The sequence below is a fragment of the Parus major genome, chromosome 10 (genome assembly GCF_001522545.3).
Source record: "Parus major isolate Abel chromosome 10, Parus_major1.1, whole genome shotgun sequence".
NCBI classification, from domain to species: Eukaryota; Metazoa; Chordata; class Aves; order Passeriformes; family Paridae; genus Parus; species Parus major.
The window spans coordinates 13,104,583-13,121,303 of NC_031779.1; the positions used below are offsets into that span (position 1 = coordinate 13,104,583).

Here is a 16,721-nt window from a genome sequence, read left to right on the forward strand (position 1 = left end):
TTTGCTGAGCTGTACCTGCTGCCCAGGCTAACACAATACCTCAGAAGTAGGCTGGAAAATTTGTTCTTTTAATTCACCTGATCTCACTGTTCTCTTTGCTGTGGCTGTTGCTGGCCCTGGAACATCCTGAGGAAGCCTTGGGGAGCTGATCCCAGCCATTGGATCAGTCACACACCAACACTGCTCCTCACCCCTGGCGGAGCTCAGCCTCACACTGAAAACCCCAAGTGGAAGAACGGACACAACTGTCAATAGTTTCATTCTCTGTATTTGTTTCAGTGACAGATTCGAGCAACAGTCTCCATTCTTAAGCCATTTTCTTCTTAACAAAGAGGCTTTTCAGGAATGCTGAAGCACTCTCTGTCTCTCTTGTGTGGGAGCAATGCTCTCTGTGACAATGTCTGTGCAGCACTGAGTCCTTGTCCCTCCTGCCAAATCATGTCCTCTACCCACTTGACCTTAAGGAGATGTTCCTTAGCTGACCCCACTCATGGAGCAGTCACAGGAGGTCAACACTGTAGATTGGTGTGCAGACAGAAGGCCAGAATGCTGAATTTGGAGGAACTGATAATGCAAGAGAGCCTCCAGGCTTCCACGTGAGACCTAAGGTCATGGAGATGGCTCCTCATTCCCATGCAGTTTCCCTCTAATCCACTGGGAATGTGTACAGTGCAGTGGATCTACCTGCAGAGATCTGACTGCAAAATTTCAGGATTTGTGTTCATGCTTTACATAGTCACAAAATTAGTAAATAATCCTGAAATTTGACTCCTCTGTGCTTCTTTAGGTCGTCTCTGCAGCAGGTCTGGGCTTCTTTCCCAAGGATAACTCTGCAGTTCCAAAGGCTGGGTGTGAATGGAGATTGGGTGAAGCAGAGGTGAATTTAGATTTGCTGCCAATGATCTGAAACGCAGTCCAAAGGTTTGGAGCTACCAGTGAGAGGCTGAAGTGGAAAGGGCAATACACAAGAGTGAGCAGGTGGCTCAAGTGACCACACCGTGGCTCTTCAGCTGCTTGTGGATCACAAGCAAATTTATCCTCTGTGGCTTCTTTTGGAGGGGCAGCCCCTCACCCTGCAGCAGAGGAACCCAGCAGGGCAGCAATCATTGCACATCACTCCTAAAGCTCTCCTTACCCCAGGTGTGGGGGTCCTGCAAGTGAATATTTCGCTCATTGATTGGGAAAATCAGAAAACTGACCCTCTGAGAGGAGGCTGAACTTCTCTAATCAAAGTAAGAGCAATCAGCAGCCAGGTCAAGACATGAAATCACAAATGCAGTGTGAGAGAGAAGGACTTTTGCTAAGTTTTATGTAGAGTTTTTCCAGCTCCAACCATCCCACAATGTGCAGAATGGGTCTTCCTTCTTTGTGGTGGATGGACTTATTCTTTTAAATTTTACCAGTGGTTAAAACATAGAATACCTCTTTAAAAAACTAGGAAGACTGTCTTGTACACACTGAGGTTGCATTAGAAGTTTGATCTTGAATGGCTGAAAGAAAACAGGATTTATAAAGGCTCAAAGTCAAATATTTACTTTATCTTATTTCTTTGCATCTGCTTAAATAATTGACTTGAAGTGGAGAACCTTCTAGGTGAGATGAAGAATAATAAATTTTTTTCAGGAATACATATAATAGGTGAAAGATTATTATTGGTTCTAAATGCAGACTAAAAACCAGCTTCAGGCCTTCTTTGCTTAGGATGAAAACATCTTTTCATGATTTTTATGTATATGAAGGAAAGTGAATCTTTTTCTCTTGTAGTAATTGCATTTTTAGTCACAATTGCCTGTTATCTTTCCATTTCCCACAGGTGGAGATATTGATTTTCACGGAGGGTTTGCTTTAGCTGTTCATCTCTCAAAACCCTTTGTGATATTATGAAACATCAGGCTGCCAAGTAATCAGTGTGGGTTTTTTTTTTTTTTCCTAATAAACACACATGCACAGGCAGTAATTTGTTTATTCAGCTCCTTGTTCAGGGTTGAAATTTAGTCCAGAAGCAAGCAGCAGCATATAGAGAGCCCAGGTTATGGTCCAGGGGAGAGATGGAGCTCCAGGGACGGTCCAGGGAGCAGATCCAAAGGTCATTTGTCACTGATAGTCTGTGACACCACAGGTGGGAACCTGTTCAACTCCCCCCATTCAAAGAACTTTAATTTGGGTTTTTAATTTCTTTTTCAGGAAGCTTTTCCTGTGTCATTCATGAATTCTCTTTGTCAGAATGGAAATAATTCTAATCACCTACGTTTATTTTTCCCTTGTTTGCTATTTTTGCTGCAGTCTGATGAAACGAGTCTGGTCAGCTTCCATTTGGAAATAAGCAGATTCACTTTCTGATTTTCAGTCACGCACAACACAGCAAGAAAACAGCTCATGGGGGTGATCAAAACACCTCACTGAAACAATTTCTGCTTATTTTCTTTTTTGTAATTATTCTTTTTCTCTTTTTCCTTCAGCATCATGGAAATATGGAGTCAAAATTAGGTTGCCAACATCACTTAAAAAGAGATGAAGGATTTTAAATGCCTAGTCAGTGTTAGAATCCATAGGCAGTCCTACAAAAAAAAAAAAAAGAAAAAAGAAAAAAGTAAGAGGAAAATGTTTATCCTCAGAATCAGCATAATTGTCATAGTTAATCTTGTTTTTCTTTATTTTACCTACCAAGCTCTGAATTTTAAACTTCCTTTTATTTTCCACTGGTGATGGTGAATATCAAGAAGTGTGAAAGCAAAGATAGGATGCCAGATTTCTGAAGGAAAAAAACCCCAACTAATCCACTTTGCTCTTCTCCTCTGGCCTCAGTCTGTTGGGAGGAGAGGAATGTGAGGGTGAAAAGGGCAGGGAAACAATTTCCGAAAACCTGTGCAATGCCTACAGGAGAACAGCAGGAAAACTGGTCTGGCACTGCTTCAAGTATTGTTTTATCCCTCTGATAACCTCACTCAAACCATCTTTCACCTCCATTTTAGCATTTGCCACCAAAAAAAAAAAAAATAAAGAGAGAAAAATTGCAATGATTTTTCTTAGAAATTTGGCACTAACCAAATGGAACGGACCCACTCCCAAGGTGAAGTGGGGGCTGTTCACTTCATCAAGACCCAATTTGCAGCAGATTTCAGTTCTACAAGGCCAGAACCACCTTTTGTCAAGCAGATCCTGTCCTAGAAGCTTAAAGAAAACCAAAAGTAACATTGGGCTGACAGGGCTGTCACCAGGCTTGTGTCCATGTGGGGCTGTGGACACCGAGCAGCAAATCGTGATTGCTCTCACTGTGTGGAAAGAAGGATCCTGGGCTTAATCATCACCTCCTCCTGTGAGGAAAAGGGATCTGTGACATCAGAACTTTGCTTCCTTCAGAGCAGAGACCTATCTGCCTGTCAGGACTCTGAATTTGATGTGTTTTCAATGTAGTTTTATGTGATGGATGGCTTGGCCCCCCTACAATTTACCTGCCAAAAGTTAATGTGAATGCTCCAGAAGTTTTCAGAGGAAATGAAAGCCCAGGATGTTTCTGAAGTCTGGGAGATAATTAGTGTGATTTACATCCTTGGTATTGCAGGAAGCTTAACATTTCTCGTGTTCCCATGAAATGCTGGAGAGGTGGGGATTTGGGAAAATTACCTTGGCTGAAATGCATGGATCAGGATGCTTGTGGGGAGTGTGGCTGCTAACACAGATGGAAAGCTGATAACAGACTAAGGGGGTTTCAGATCCCACTGCTGCACGAGGACACACTTTTACAGATGCTGGAACTGCTGAGCTAACCACTTTTCCTTTGAAAACTACTGCTTTGAATGGGCAAGAAATGTCTTTGCTATACTTAGAGGTGGATTATGTGATGGGAAAAAATAGATGGGCTACTTCATGTGCCAGTGCATGAAGCTGCCTATAAGTCTTGCCAGAAAAGGAGAAAAGCACAGCAAAATCTTCTCAAAATCTTGCTCTAATGAGCAGCAGGTGTGAATTTTACAGAAAGGCAGGTTGCAGGGCAGCTCCAGGGAAAGGTGACATGCTGTTGTGATAGAGAGGAGTACAGAGAGGAGCACAGAACTAGGAATCTCTGGAATTCAGGCCTTAAGGTTTGACTTTTTGACACATGAAAAGCTATTCAGTGGTCACCATTTTCAGAAATCAGTCACCCTCCTCATGGGGATGGACACTGTGCAGGTCAGCAGCAGGATTGCTGTGGATCTGCAAGGTCAGAGGGGCAATGGGGAAGGGAAAATGTTGCTGGGCAGATAGGATCATCTAAGAGTGGAAAGTCTCAGTGCTGGAGGCTCTGGGCCAGAAAAAACCCATGGGACAGTGGCAGACAGAAAGAGGGGATGCTGGTAGAACAGGAGCAATAGATTTCCATCTTTCCAGGTTATTTAGGGAACAAGCCAATGTAACGGTGTCTTTAATATTTTAAAATATAATTTAACTTCTCATATTTTTGCCCCGTATAACCTCTTCTTTCCTTCTCTCAAGGAGATCCCTTCAGTCCACACTGGTGGGTCGCCATGGAGACTACAGCCATGTGATGGCAAGATGTGACTCCACACTGCTGGAGCCTCATCACTTAATTATTTATTAATAGACTTTTACCCTCATAGCCTCAAGAGATACAACATCTTGTTACCAAGGCTGGGAGAGCAACAAGAAACAAAGGCACAAAAAAAAGTAGGGGGGAACAGAGGCAATTAGGAATAATTAATTAGAAGTACTATAAACATGCCAGAAAACATGTAATAGGAGTGGAAAATGAGCTAAAACCCCTACAGGTCAATACTATTTAGCTGAAAAAGACACTTGGTATACAGGGAGGTGAAGTTTGTGGCCAGGGTCATTTTGCTGGGTGCCCACTGCAATCTGCTGGGATGGCAACGTGGTTTTCATGTTCTCAGCTGGAAATGAACCCCAACAGCTAAACCACATTGCCCTGCCTTTAAAACCTTGCCATAAAGATTTTAATCCCCCAGGAATCAGCAATAAGAACCGTGGACCACGGCCATAGGACATGTGATGACCAGTCACAATTTCTAAATTGCAAGGAGTCTGACAAACCTTTGTGAAAACCTCTCACTCCCTGAATTTTTGATTAAAACAGACCTGGCAAATAATGGGTCAATTCATAGGAATCAGTTCCAATTTATAAAAAAGGTCAAGATGCACAGCAGGATTTCCTTGCTTTGTATTTGTTTTAATTGAACAGCTAATCCAGCCTATTATAATGGAAAATAAGTACAGACATCATCTTATTTCTGTCTCTTTACTTTTAGACTTCTAGAAGAGCTATGGCATCAGCATACCAGGTATCACTTTTTCTGAAAACTTTATTCCAATATAATTAACCCAAAAACTTTCTTATACCTGCTTCAGTTGGTGACTTTCAACCAGGAGGAGACTGAGAACAATTTGGAACTCCAACAGGGCTTGTAAGGGGACATCTATGCTCTCCAGAGAAATATCAGACATGACAAGACAATGCACTGGGCCAGAAAAATGAAAACCCTTTCATAATGTATCTTCAAAGAGGGGGAAAAAATATAAAAGTCCTTCAACCCCAAGCACAATATAAAACAAAACTGGAGGAATTGCATGGCACAGAGCCAAGCAAATTTAAGGAACAAATCTAGCAAACAATGAAACGTAACAGCTCTGACCAAAAAACAACCATTAAATGTTAAATGCTGCTCTTGTAACTGACAACACCAACAACTTTAAAGGGCTGTTTTACTAGCATGTGGATGTGTGTGTAGGGAATACTTTACCTCTCACAGAGATGGCTAAATTTGTATTTCTTGTGTTTTCTTGTGGTTTTTTTTTTAATATTTTTTTCTTTTCCTTTACAAATTTGTACTAATGGAAGGTGCAATCCATAGTCAGGCCAGTTGCAGTTTAGGAGGTTGGAGCACTCTGCATCTGGTCTGGTGGGCATGCAGTAGGCATCACCTGCCTGCTTGGCCTTGAAGCAGGTTCACCTGGAGACACCTCCTGCCCCACATGAAAGAGGCAAAAAGTCTTGTGCTGGTGGACAGAGAGGAGAGGTAGTGGAGGACCAGGAACTGGGAAAGGGTTTGCTGATCTTCCTTCACATTATGAGTAGAGTTTCCATTCTCCCCTCATTCTCTTTGCTTGTAGTGCCCACTCCAGAAAAGTGATGTGCTGCTGGCTGCACAGATACAGCCACACAGTGTCTGTATGTGGGACCCCAGTGTTTATCCCAAGCATTATTTAGTGCTCAGCTTCCTGGCACTTAAGTATCTGAGAGCTTTTTATTTTATTTTTTTTTGCATTTTTCCTTACCATTTCTTCCTCCTTTGAAGAAGGGCAGTGTTAGGGTTTGTCTCCAGTCCACAAAGGAGCCTAAAGGAAGAACTTCAAGTACAGAGGATTCACTGAGGCAACTGAGGTGAAAAAGTGAATTCCTGGTCGTCCCCTGCCTGGCACAGCCCAGCAGAGACCCATCCCCAGCCACCTTTCTTGCTAGTGCTAAATGAAAACAGCCTTGTTTGCTTTTGTACATGTGAGACAGCCACAGAGCCAAAAGATCTTTTCATTTTGAGGGGAACAATGACTCAAGCTACCCCTTTTTCTTTGCTGCTCCACTCTTTTCTTACCCCCTTCTGTCTCCTCCAAGAATTCCAAAGTCTGTCAGTTTGTCTGACCAGCCCCTGTTGACTCAGTGGTGAATTTGTGAGAAGCCTTCCTTACCCATCTCCCTAGAGTGTTTTTTCCTACCAGCTCTCGTATTCTCTGATACTAGCCAGGTGATTCTCTAATCACATTTAGTACAGAAAGATTAACCTGTCATTAAAATATAATTGTTCTTCAATTTGCACTTCTTTCTGAAATGGAGGCTGAACAGAATGCCAGTGCTGTGACTGGAACTTTGCTGCAAAGCCTCTGGCAACAAAAAGCTTATTATTTGCAAAAGAGGGGATCCTAATTGGAAAATATGATGGAGAGAAAATAGTGAATCCCCAGTAATCTCCTTCCAAAATTATAATGTATGTGGCATAATGAATATTAATATATCATATTTATGAAATGGGGACACTGAAAATTGCAAGATAAGTTTTCCTTCTCTCTGCATTTTACTTGGCAAATAACACTTGGTGGAGTGACATTCACCCAGAAGTTGTCCTCCACATCTCTGTCTCAGACACAGCTGAACAAAAATGCACCCAGAATTCCCTATATCTGTGACCTTACAACACTGTCCCATCTCTGTCATTCCCTCCCCACAACCCTCCTCTTGTTCATTACTCATTTCAGTCCAACACTCCTCACACAGCCCTGCTTACCCCTGTGAAGCCAGGAAGATGTGTGAACTTGGACCAACCCAGCTGGAAACGTGATGTTATCCTAATATCCACTATCACTACACACTAAGTACCAACACAAGTGATCTCTGAGAAATGGAGATGTTTTATTTCAAAATCATTCAACTGGATTTTAGAGTCAGGTTTCTCAGTCCCCCTGGACTCTCAAAGACACTGGAACTAATGTGAGTTTGTGTTAAGACAGAAAATTCAAGAACTCATAACCTGGCTCTTCCTGTTTAGATATTAAATGCAAAGAAGAGACAGAGTTTGTCCTGAAGTTCTGTCACCCAGAGATCCCCCCATATTGGCTAAATCCTTGTTTCTAGCACTGTAACTATCATACATGAAATTTTTTAGGACAATTGACTCTCCCTTAAGTATAGTCATTACCTGTTCTGGCAGACTTCTTTGTAAGTCTTTAAAAAATAATTCCCAGAGAATTGAGGTTTATTGGAGAGAAATATTCTTTTATTTACTTGCCCATTCCCACACTATTATCTTCCTGTTATCTGCTTCCTTTGGAATTAAGCGGTTAACATAGTTATTGTGTAGAAATGTAGATTTCCCTTGGCACTCCTTGGAGGGAAGACAGGGTAATTTCAGACAGGTTCCCCTTTAGGTAATGCTTCTACCAGAGCTATCTCAATATTTCTATAGGACAAATGAGAGTGACAGCCTGGGAGTGCAGGAGAGGAAGAGCCATCATGCTGATAAAAGACCTGAGTGGGACTCAGGGATCTGGACTCACTCTGGCCACACACTCAGTGTGTGACATTAAGAAAAGCATTTTATTTCCCCATTCCCTACTTCTCTATCTGTCAATAACTTCACTTTCCCTCAAGTCTTTTTCTCCTGTGCTGGTGTAAATTACAAGCTCTTAGGTATAATCTCTGTCCCATCCTGACATGTTATTTAGCAGAAAGGGAACACGGATCTTTGCAGGGGCCTTTAGAAACCAGAGCAGAGGGAACAATAACAGAGCTGACAATGGGAGATAACATCCTCAGGACTACAAAGGCAGCTCCCTGTCTTCTGATGTCAGTCCACGTAATCCCCACACACAATCCACACAGTGTTGCAATCACCATGTGGTCCCACCAGGATTACAGGGATGATTCACCTACAGAATGCTTCATCAGTCCACACTTGTGAGAGGACGATTTGAAGGTGAGGGCGGCTCTGGGGCTGTCATCGATCTTCACAAATGTTGGGCATGGAGTGTGACTGACAAGCTGTGTGCTCTGGCTTTAAACCTGGTCCTTGCTACTCCTGCTAAAAAGAAGGTCTCAGCACATGCAGCTGAGAGGCTGTGGCACAGACAGGAGCAGTTTTGAATACATCCAACAGAGTGACACATACAGGACAGAGAGTTCTGTAGGGACAACAGGACATATCCCATTCCAATGGCTTTGGGGTGTGCTTCCTTCTCTCTACCCCCAGCAAATGCTAGGCTCTGCATCCCCACGTGCTATTTCAGGAAGCATCTAGCACTGGGAGAAATCACCTCCCCCAGGCTATCCAAAACCTTCAGCCACTGCCATTCAGAGCAATCTCTATGTACAGAATAATTATTTTAATCAGGAGATGTGTTAGAAATAGGATATGTGCAGCTGTTGTGTGGTTTCCTGCACTTCCTGGAATGGCTGCCTGGAAAAGTGGGTTAAAACTGTAGGTGGAAGGGCAGTTGTCATGGCAACTGCATCATTGGCAGCTTAATTTCAATCTTCTCTTCCTTCTGATAATTTTCTACCCATTTTGCCACTTAGAGCTGGTACTCTGCCATCTTGGTTCTCCCTTGGCTTGATCAAACTACCTTTGGTGCCTCAAGTCAGGGTTTGGAAGTGAACCTAGCTGGATGAAACATGGAAAAACCAGTGGAGAGGGCCACTAGCCCTGGAGGACAAGACTGTGGCCTCAGGAGTTATTGACATCCATGTTTAACAACTGCAGCTGAGAGTTAAATTTCAAGTCTGCCCAATATAATCTAAAGTGGCCTTGAGGAATGAATTACCTTCAGTTGATCTTAGATTTCTAGTTTTGCTTTCCCCAAATACTCAGATTGCTCTGGTGCATCCAGAAAATGTTTCAAACCCCCTAGAGTTTAATGAGCTTTTGTTCAGGTCATTATTCAGTTAAAAAGAACAAAAAAACCCAACATTCCAGAAAGCATGTTTCTTGTTATTAGCACTTTTCTACCTACTACCCTCAGTTTTGGAGGAAAACTAAAACCATGAGGTTTTAGAAACCAATCAAACCATGAGAAAAATGAACAATTGGGACTAATGAACCTGAAAATGATTGGTCCAAATTATTGAATAAATATAGCACTTAAGAGTAATGAAGGTACTTAGGCAGCATGGGGACTGGTTTCAGAGCTATTTGCCAACTAGACAGCAGTGTAAATTTGCAGCAAATGCTGTGCCTGATTCATCTCTGAGTTTTCTATCCCCATGTGACTCTGGAGGCTGTTTTACAGAGCAATGAATTAAGTTCATTACTCGAGATGCACAGTCCCTCTGCTCACACCAGCCCGTCACTTCCTGCTTGGCGAGGTCTGGCAGAACTAAGTTGGTTTTTACACGAAATTTAAATTTTAATTTGTTTTCAGCGGATGCAAGAGGCCATTGGTAGGACACAGGAACAAGAGCAAAGCCCTCACCCACCCAAAAAAAAGTGCTTTTCCCTGACTTATGACCATTTTTCAGTTGTTTCCTGGCCATGCTTATGTTTTTTTTTTTCTCCCAGTCTCAGTTTTATCTAAGGAACAGAACCACAGAGACAAAGATGGGTTTGATTTGCAGGGTTATTTTTGCTCTGGGTCTTTAGAGTGCTCCCCAGAGATGTCTTCAGAAGAACACCCTTGGCTGAGGGTCTTGGCCCCACATCAGTAACTCCAGAGCACAAGATTCCCAGAACTACCTGGCACTTTCCATTCCAGCTTCAAACCCTCACTGTGCAAATGAAAACAGGATTGGGTGTTTCCATGCTGATTTAAGATGGGAAACTGCAAGTTCAGCATCACTTGAGGTGATTGTTTTGAGTGCAGCCTGTTTAACTCTTCTTCACGCTACCATCAGTAGCTGATGGCAACAACGGCCCTTTGCCTACGTGTGTGGCAGTGCCTGCAGTGGAGGAAGGCTCAGTGGCAGAGATGAACAGCCTTGGCTCCTGCAGGTTCCTGTAAATGAAACACTGCAGCCAAACAGAGGGAAGAAGGGGAGGGATGCATAAGGAAGAGCTCAGCTGCAAGGAGAGTTCGACCCCCACACAGATTTTCCTTTCCCAGCTGGAGAAAAGAGCCCCACTCATCGTGACTCAGAAACCTCATAGCCAGCTACCTGCACATCACATCCAGAGCCCTGTGGCTGGGATGTGGAAGGATTTATAAACATGTAGGCTGGACTTTTATTTCCTGATAATCTAGTTTAGTGTGACAAATAGCCCCATGAACAGGACACCCGCTGGCTCTCACCATCCACGTCACTTGGACAGCCTCCAGCTTCCCAGTGCCTGAGGTGTTGGCTTCCTTCCCAGCGCTTCCCTCTATCTGCAGCCCTCCAGCAAGTTTTCATCACTCCAGCCTCTTCCAAGGCAGTGACCCCGATGTACCTGTCACATGGTGTTCTCCAGACAGCCATGGCACTTGGCAATGGGCCTCAAGCACAATTTAGGAACTTAGACAGCGCTTCACTTTCTTTGTCATTCCTCGGCTCCTTCTCCTTGCTGCTCCCTTCCTCTCTCTCTGCTGCTCCATCCAGGGAGCTCTTGGTTGAGGCTGTAGGTTGCTCTCCACACACTTCTCTAACCCTACTACTACCCTGTGAGTGTGATAACCAGCAACCCAGTCAGCTCCCTTACCGTTCTGTGGAATGGGAATGTCATTTGCTGGTTCTGTCACATAGCTCCAGGCTCAGTGTCTCCAGCTGTTAAATCCTGTTTAAAACCACTCAGAAGTGAGTTCCAATACCACTTGCACCAGATGCTGGCCTTTATCTATCCCTTCCTCACCACTCAACTGGTTTCCCAGCTTAACCAATTCTTTACCTGCTAATAAATCATGAAGCAACAGAAGGAAACCATGTTCTGCTTTAAATAGAACTGTGGAAGCTCAATTCAATATAAACAATCCTGGCAGACCAAAGATTTCCAATTGATGGAATGAGCCTTTGTGAGAATATCAAATATCTCTTCTGACTTCTACATATATCAAATAAGTTGGTCTGAACTAATCTTGTGATTTCAGGGGAATCTTCAAAGAGGCCTCAGCCCATCTCAGAGTGTAAAACAATACTACAGCAAGGCAGAATTTACTGAAACTTTCTCCTTTATTCTCCTAAGCAGCAACAGTAGGATGCACTAAGGTGGTCAGATGGCACAGAGTTTATCATTTTGCTTGGGTACTGTAGGCAAAGCCTGGTAGGTGTGTGCACCTGCAGGAAGGGTGCTCTCCATCAGTGCACACGTGCACAGGTGACATCGATACACACGTGCATTAGTGCATGTGACATATCCTCGTGTGCTGCATCCACGAGCAAATGCTCCTGTGCATCTCACACATTTTCATTTGAGACAGACTTACATCTAATAATATTCAGATTGTGCCTGAAGAATCAGCTATTGCATTCTCTGAATCACTGCTGTCCAGTTCTTACACAGAAATCATTAGCTTGTGGAAACACTCTTTTTTTTTTGCCAGCAGATGAAGCCATATGCTCATCCAGAGGCAATTACTCGTCTAATATAAGTTCTATAATAACCTTAAACAGTACAGAATAGCATAATTGTTTGCTTTAATAAATACTTCAGAACACTTTAGCTGCATTGTAAAATGGCTTCACAAAATCTTGTTTCAGCTTCTTCCAGCCTGCTTGCGACATTCTCCATCCTCTGGCCTTTTTTTTTCCCCTTGGAATTTTGCAGTGATACCTAAACAGAGATGTTTTGAATCACAAGTGTGAGGAGTTAGAATTCTTTTCTCTTTCTCTTCTAAATGACTTTTCATCATACATTAGACACAAGTATCTATTAGGGTAAAATCAATAACAGCTTCCAGAATAAGGAAAAAATGCCCCAGACATAATATACTTCATGCACAGCCACTGCAGCTGTATATCCAAAAGGAAGCTAATAGAGTGGCTCATTCTACAGGTTACTGATGTTTGAAATAAGTCCATTGCTGAAATTGTTAGGAACAATGTAATTCTTAGCATTACAACCAAAGTAGGGCTCCTGCTTCCTTGCCTTTATAGGTACATCAGAGCAGCAAGGAATTCTCTGGTCTCAGTTCTTAATATCAGAGCACCTGTGCATGCCAAAATTGATAACAGCCAAACAATATCCTTCTTCCATTCTGCATCCCTGTGGGAATGCACATGAAAAGTTGTATGCTGAGTGACAAGGACAGATAGGAACTGAAGAAACATGTCCCTTTGTTGGCATTTCAACATCCCACTGCCTGTTCATGTTGGACTGGAAGCAAAAGTCAATGACCCCCTACTATTTTCTATTATTTTTCATTTTCTAATATTTCAGGTAGATTCTGTGCTCCTTTCTCCTTTGATGCTGTGAAGGAGCCAGTGAGCTGGGAAGGATCCTCTGGCTGACAAGAGCTGTTATCTAAAATAAAATTACTCATCTGAGCACCAAAAGTTCATTGAAGACGGGCTGAGTGACACCCATGACACTGAGCTTGCATGTAAATGCAACCTTTGTTCTTCAGGACTGGGTCAGGCTCACACAGAGAGCAGCAACTCTGTTCCCAGTCCCTCCCATGAAGAGTAGGGCACAGCAGGACTACTGGCTGCATATCAATCCAGAGAAACAGTGGGAAGATATTCCTGCGCTCCCTCCCAGGTCCTGCGATGGGACCCATCCAGAATACAAAACACATCCTGAGTCCAGGAAACTGCAACCAAAAACCACCCAGAGACATAAATGTCATGGTTGCAGCACATTTTAATGGTATGTAGATGGACAAAACAGCAACAGCATTTATAATTCAGGAACATTAAAGAAAATAAAGCACTTGCTGGAAAGCACAGTGGTGCTCTCCATCTGCCTTATCAGTGGACTCCAATGGTTGGGTGCCCACAGACCTTTTGCATTAAATTTTACATTGATTTTTATGGCCAGTTATTACATGCAGTGTCTGAGCACTCCAACTGCTCTGTCTCCTCCCTGGTGTGGTATGAAATAAAGTTCATGGCAGCGATGTAATGGATGGCTCGGACCAACTCCAAAAGTGGGGGTTTATCAGGTAATTATTTGAGGGGAGTCAGAAAATGTGGTCTTTTATGTCTACATATAAAAACTGCATTAGGTTTGGAAAGAGCCAAAACATGTCATATCATGGCTTCCCAGTGCTTATTACTTCAGCCCCTTTTCTCTTTCCTCCCCTTCCCCTTCCAGAGGAGCATTTCTAGGCCTTGGTTTCACTGGGAGGAGGCCAATTCCAGCATCCCATCACTCACAGCCCAAGGAGAAATGGATGCACCAGTGTATCCCTTTCTGGAGCCCAAAAGGTACTGAGCTGGATGCTGGAAAAACACAAGTTTTATAGCAGCTGGCAAACCCAAGGCCTGCACACCTCTCTTTATAATCTGTAATGTGACTTTCAAAATCTAAAGCGTCAAGGCTGCCTTCCCAGGTACTTTTTAAAGATGTGCTCACACTGCTTTGCACTCTGGGACCTTCCCTACAGGAAGAGGGACAAACCTCAGACAGAATCGTGTTTTCACATTAAAAGAGAGTAGATTTATACTATAGGTAAGGTAGAAATTGTTTACAATGAGGGTGGTGAAACACTGGCACAAGAAGGCCAGGGGGCTGGTGGATGCCCCATCCCTGGAAACATTCAGTGCCAGGCTGGATGGGCCCTTCTAGCTGAAGATCTCCCTTCACTGGGGGATGGACTAAATGACCTCTACAGGTCCCTTTCATCCCAAACCATTCTGTGGTTCTGATAAAGGCTGCTCTCATGCTGACTTCAAGGACAACTGCACCCTCCCCAGGAAGGCTTACCAGATGTTGGATTTGCACAGGCTTGGACTGCATTTTTCCATATTTCAGGATTCTTTTCCTTAAAAAGACTGCACCACCAAAATAATTATTAAAAACATAGTGTTGAAATATTTTCTAAGGTGCAAGTAATGAGTTAAAAAGAAATGGAAAAATTCCACTGGTTTTCTACATGACATTTGTCTCTCTGAGGTACAACTAAATGGTGGTTCAGCCTGGAAGGGGGATCAGCATTGTTGCACTGTTGCAGGGGAATTGTGCCTTTTCCATACATCTCATTTATATCTATCTGAGAAGAGGTGGGCCCATTGTCTCAAAATTGCTTTGAGCTAGGACAGGATGAGGCAGGCTGTGGATACATGAGCTATTAGAGCTATTAGTGGTGGTGATGTTAGACAGTATCGCTTGTCTGTCTGCTTTACAGTTATAAATGTGTATCATTTAAAATACAATAAGGGGCCAGATGCTCAGCTGGTGCCTGACATCTATCCACTAGGTTCTCACTGCCACAGCTTTAGCATAATTCACTGTCTTTACAGGAAGGATATATGTATATAAAAAAATTTATTTCTGAGTTTGAGATCCAAGCTATGTCCATGACATGTGAATTCCCTGCCTGCCCACATCTCCATGGAATGGTGTGTTATTGTGCTTACACAGCCCTGAGATTACAAACTGGGAGTTGAAAGGAGGGTCCAAAATATTTAAATAAGATCTCGTTACTAAAAATCTTCCATGAATGCTTGCTTGTTCAAAGACAGAAAGTTAAAATTATTTTATTTTTAACATTCTAGGGACTGAGTAATCCCTTCTCTGCCAGCTTGGGCACCTTCTGCAAATGCCAGTTTAAGATGAGCAAAGGAAGATGAAGAGCTCTGTGAATCATACTCCTTGGGTTCATGTCAACTATGTGCTTGCATAATGCCTCTGAACCAGCTGCTGAGTATTATCTCTAGTTCCTAATCCTCTAATTTCAGAGTTCTTTTGTGCAGATTATTGCTAAAAAACTTCATGTAATTAATATCAATTATTTGGATTTGCAGTTTAATCAGTGTCAGATATTTTCCAGCTCGGAAAGCTGTGCTATTGCTGTTGCTGTTATTATTAATTTCTAGCCGCGGTCACCCAAATAGATGATAATAAATACAAATGTAGATTCACTTGATACCAGGACTGTGCATGACATGAGCTGATAAAAACCAGGAAATTCATGAGAATCACATTTTTATTCCTGTTACTCTGCCTGAATCTGTCCAGTCTGACAAATCTGGTCTCGGTGAAGCTTCAGTGTCCCTTTGTTGCCAGGTACCTGGTGCAGTCAATTTAGTTTGCTGTTGAACCACTCTGAATGAGCACATATTTAAATACTACATTTGTTCACACAAATGATGCCCTGCTCCTCCTCCTACTCCAGATCATTCTCAAGTCTAGATCATGACCCTCATATCGTTTTGTTTAAAAATATGATCAGCTGTTACTGCAGGACATGAAGTGCAGTCACAGAATAGCTAATATATGTCTATGCCCATTATATTAGGAAGCACAGCCACATTTTATCCAGATCCAAAGCCAGATGGATAATACCCCATGACTTAAGTGCTAAGGGGGTGATTTCCCAGGAAAAAAATACGTGTGGTTTACCCAAGAACATGCAGGCTTATGCTGGCAGCCCAGGGAGGGAAGCTGATGCATCTCAACCTCACTCAGAGGTTTGAGTCTCACACCTGAATTGCCCCAGGTTTTACCAGCTCTGACTATTCAGCCACAGCCCCCTGCCTCCTCTCCTGCAATTCCATCAGATATTTCAGATGCATCAGGTATTTCAAGGTGCTGCAAAAATTAACCCTGGCAGATGAACCATTGTGTTCAAGATTGGGAAGCTGGAGGAGGGAAAGACAGTGCCTGGAAGATGGATTTTGGAAGTGAACACCTTTGGACCACACAACTTACCTTAGGGTAGCACCACTACAGCACAGGTGTGGGCAGGAGATGAGCTTTTGCCACTGTCAGCAGCTTTCCCAGGTTTGAGGGCTGTCTGGGATAAGCAAAATGGAAATGTATTCCTGTGAGAAGATACAGAAATACTTGATTTTGGTAAATATTGAAGCTAAAAAGGCACAAGTAGGTACAGCAATAGCCTCCTAAGCTATTGTTTTATGACAAAGTGTTTAGGTGCCTCGTTTCTTGCCAGATGAGTTTGCCTTTTTAATTTGGGTTGTGTTATGTATTTATATATTTTTGAAGTTTTACTTTGCATAGCATCCAGTCATTTACTAATACCTGAAGAGGCAGAAATTCTTTGTTTTTAGGAAAACAAAGAAATTCTTTTGATTTTAGGAAATTCCAGCAAGAATTTTATGGGAAAATTCTATATCCACATACTCTGCAACC

The 16,721-nt window shown here is 42.7% G+C and overlaps 1 long non-coding RNA gene across 1 annotated transcript; it reads right to left on the bottom strand.

The window, feature by feature from the left end:
- Positions 1 to 251: 251 nt before the first annotated feature.
- On the bottom strand, positions 252 to 16,381 carry LOC117244948. Its single transcript, XR_004498961.1, has 3 exons — positions 16,281 to 16,381; positions 6,292 to 6,351; positions 252 to 2,558 (listed from the first exon to the last, which is right to left on the bottom strand). It is a non-coding gene; the product is annotated as an uncharacterized LOC117244948 (long non-coding RNA).
- Between the last annotated feature and the right edge of the window lie 340 nt (positions 16,382 to 16,721).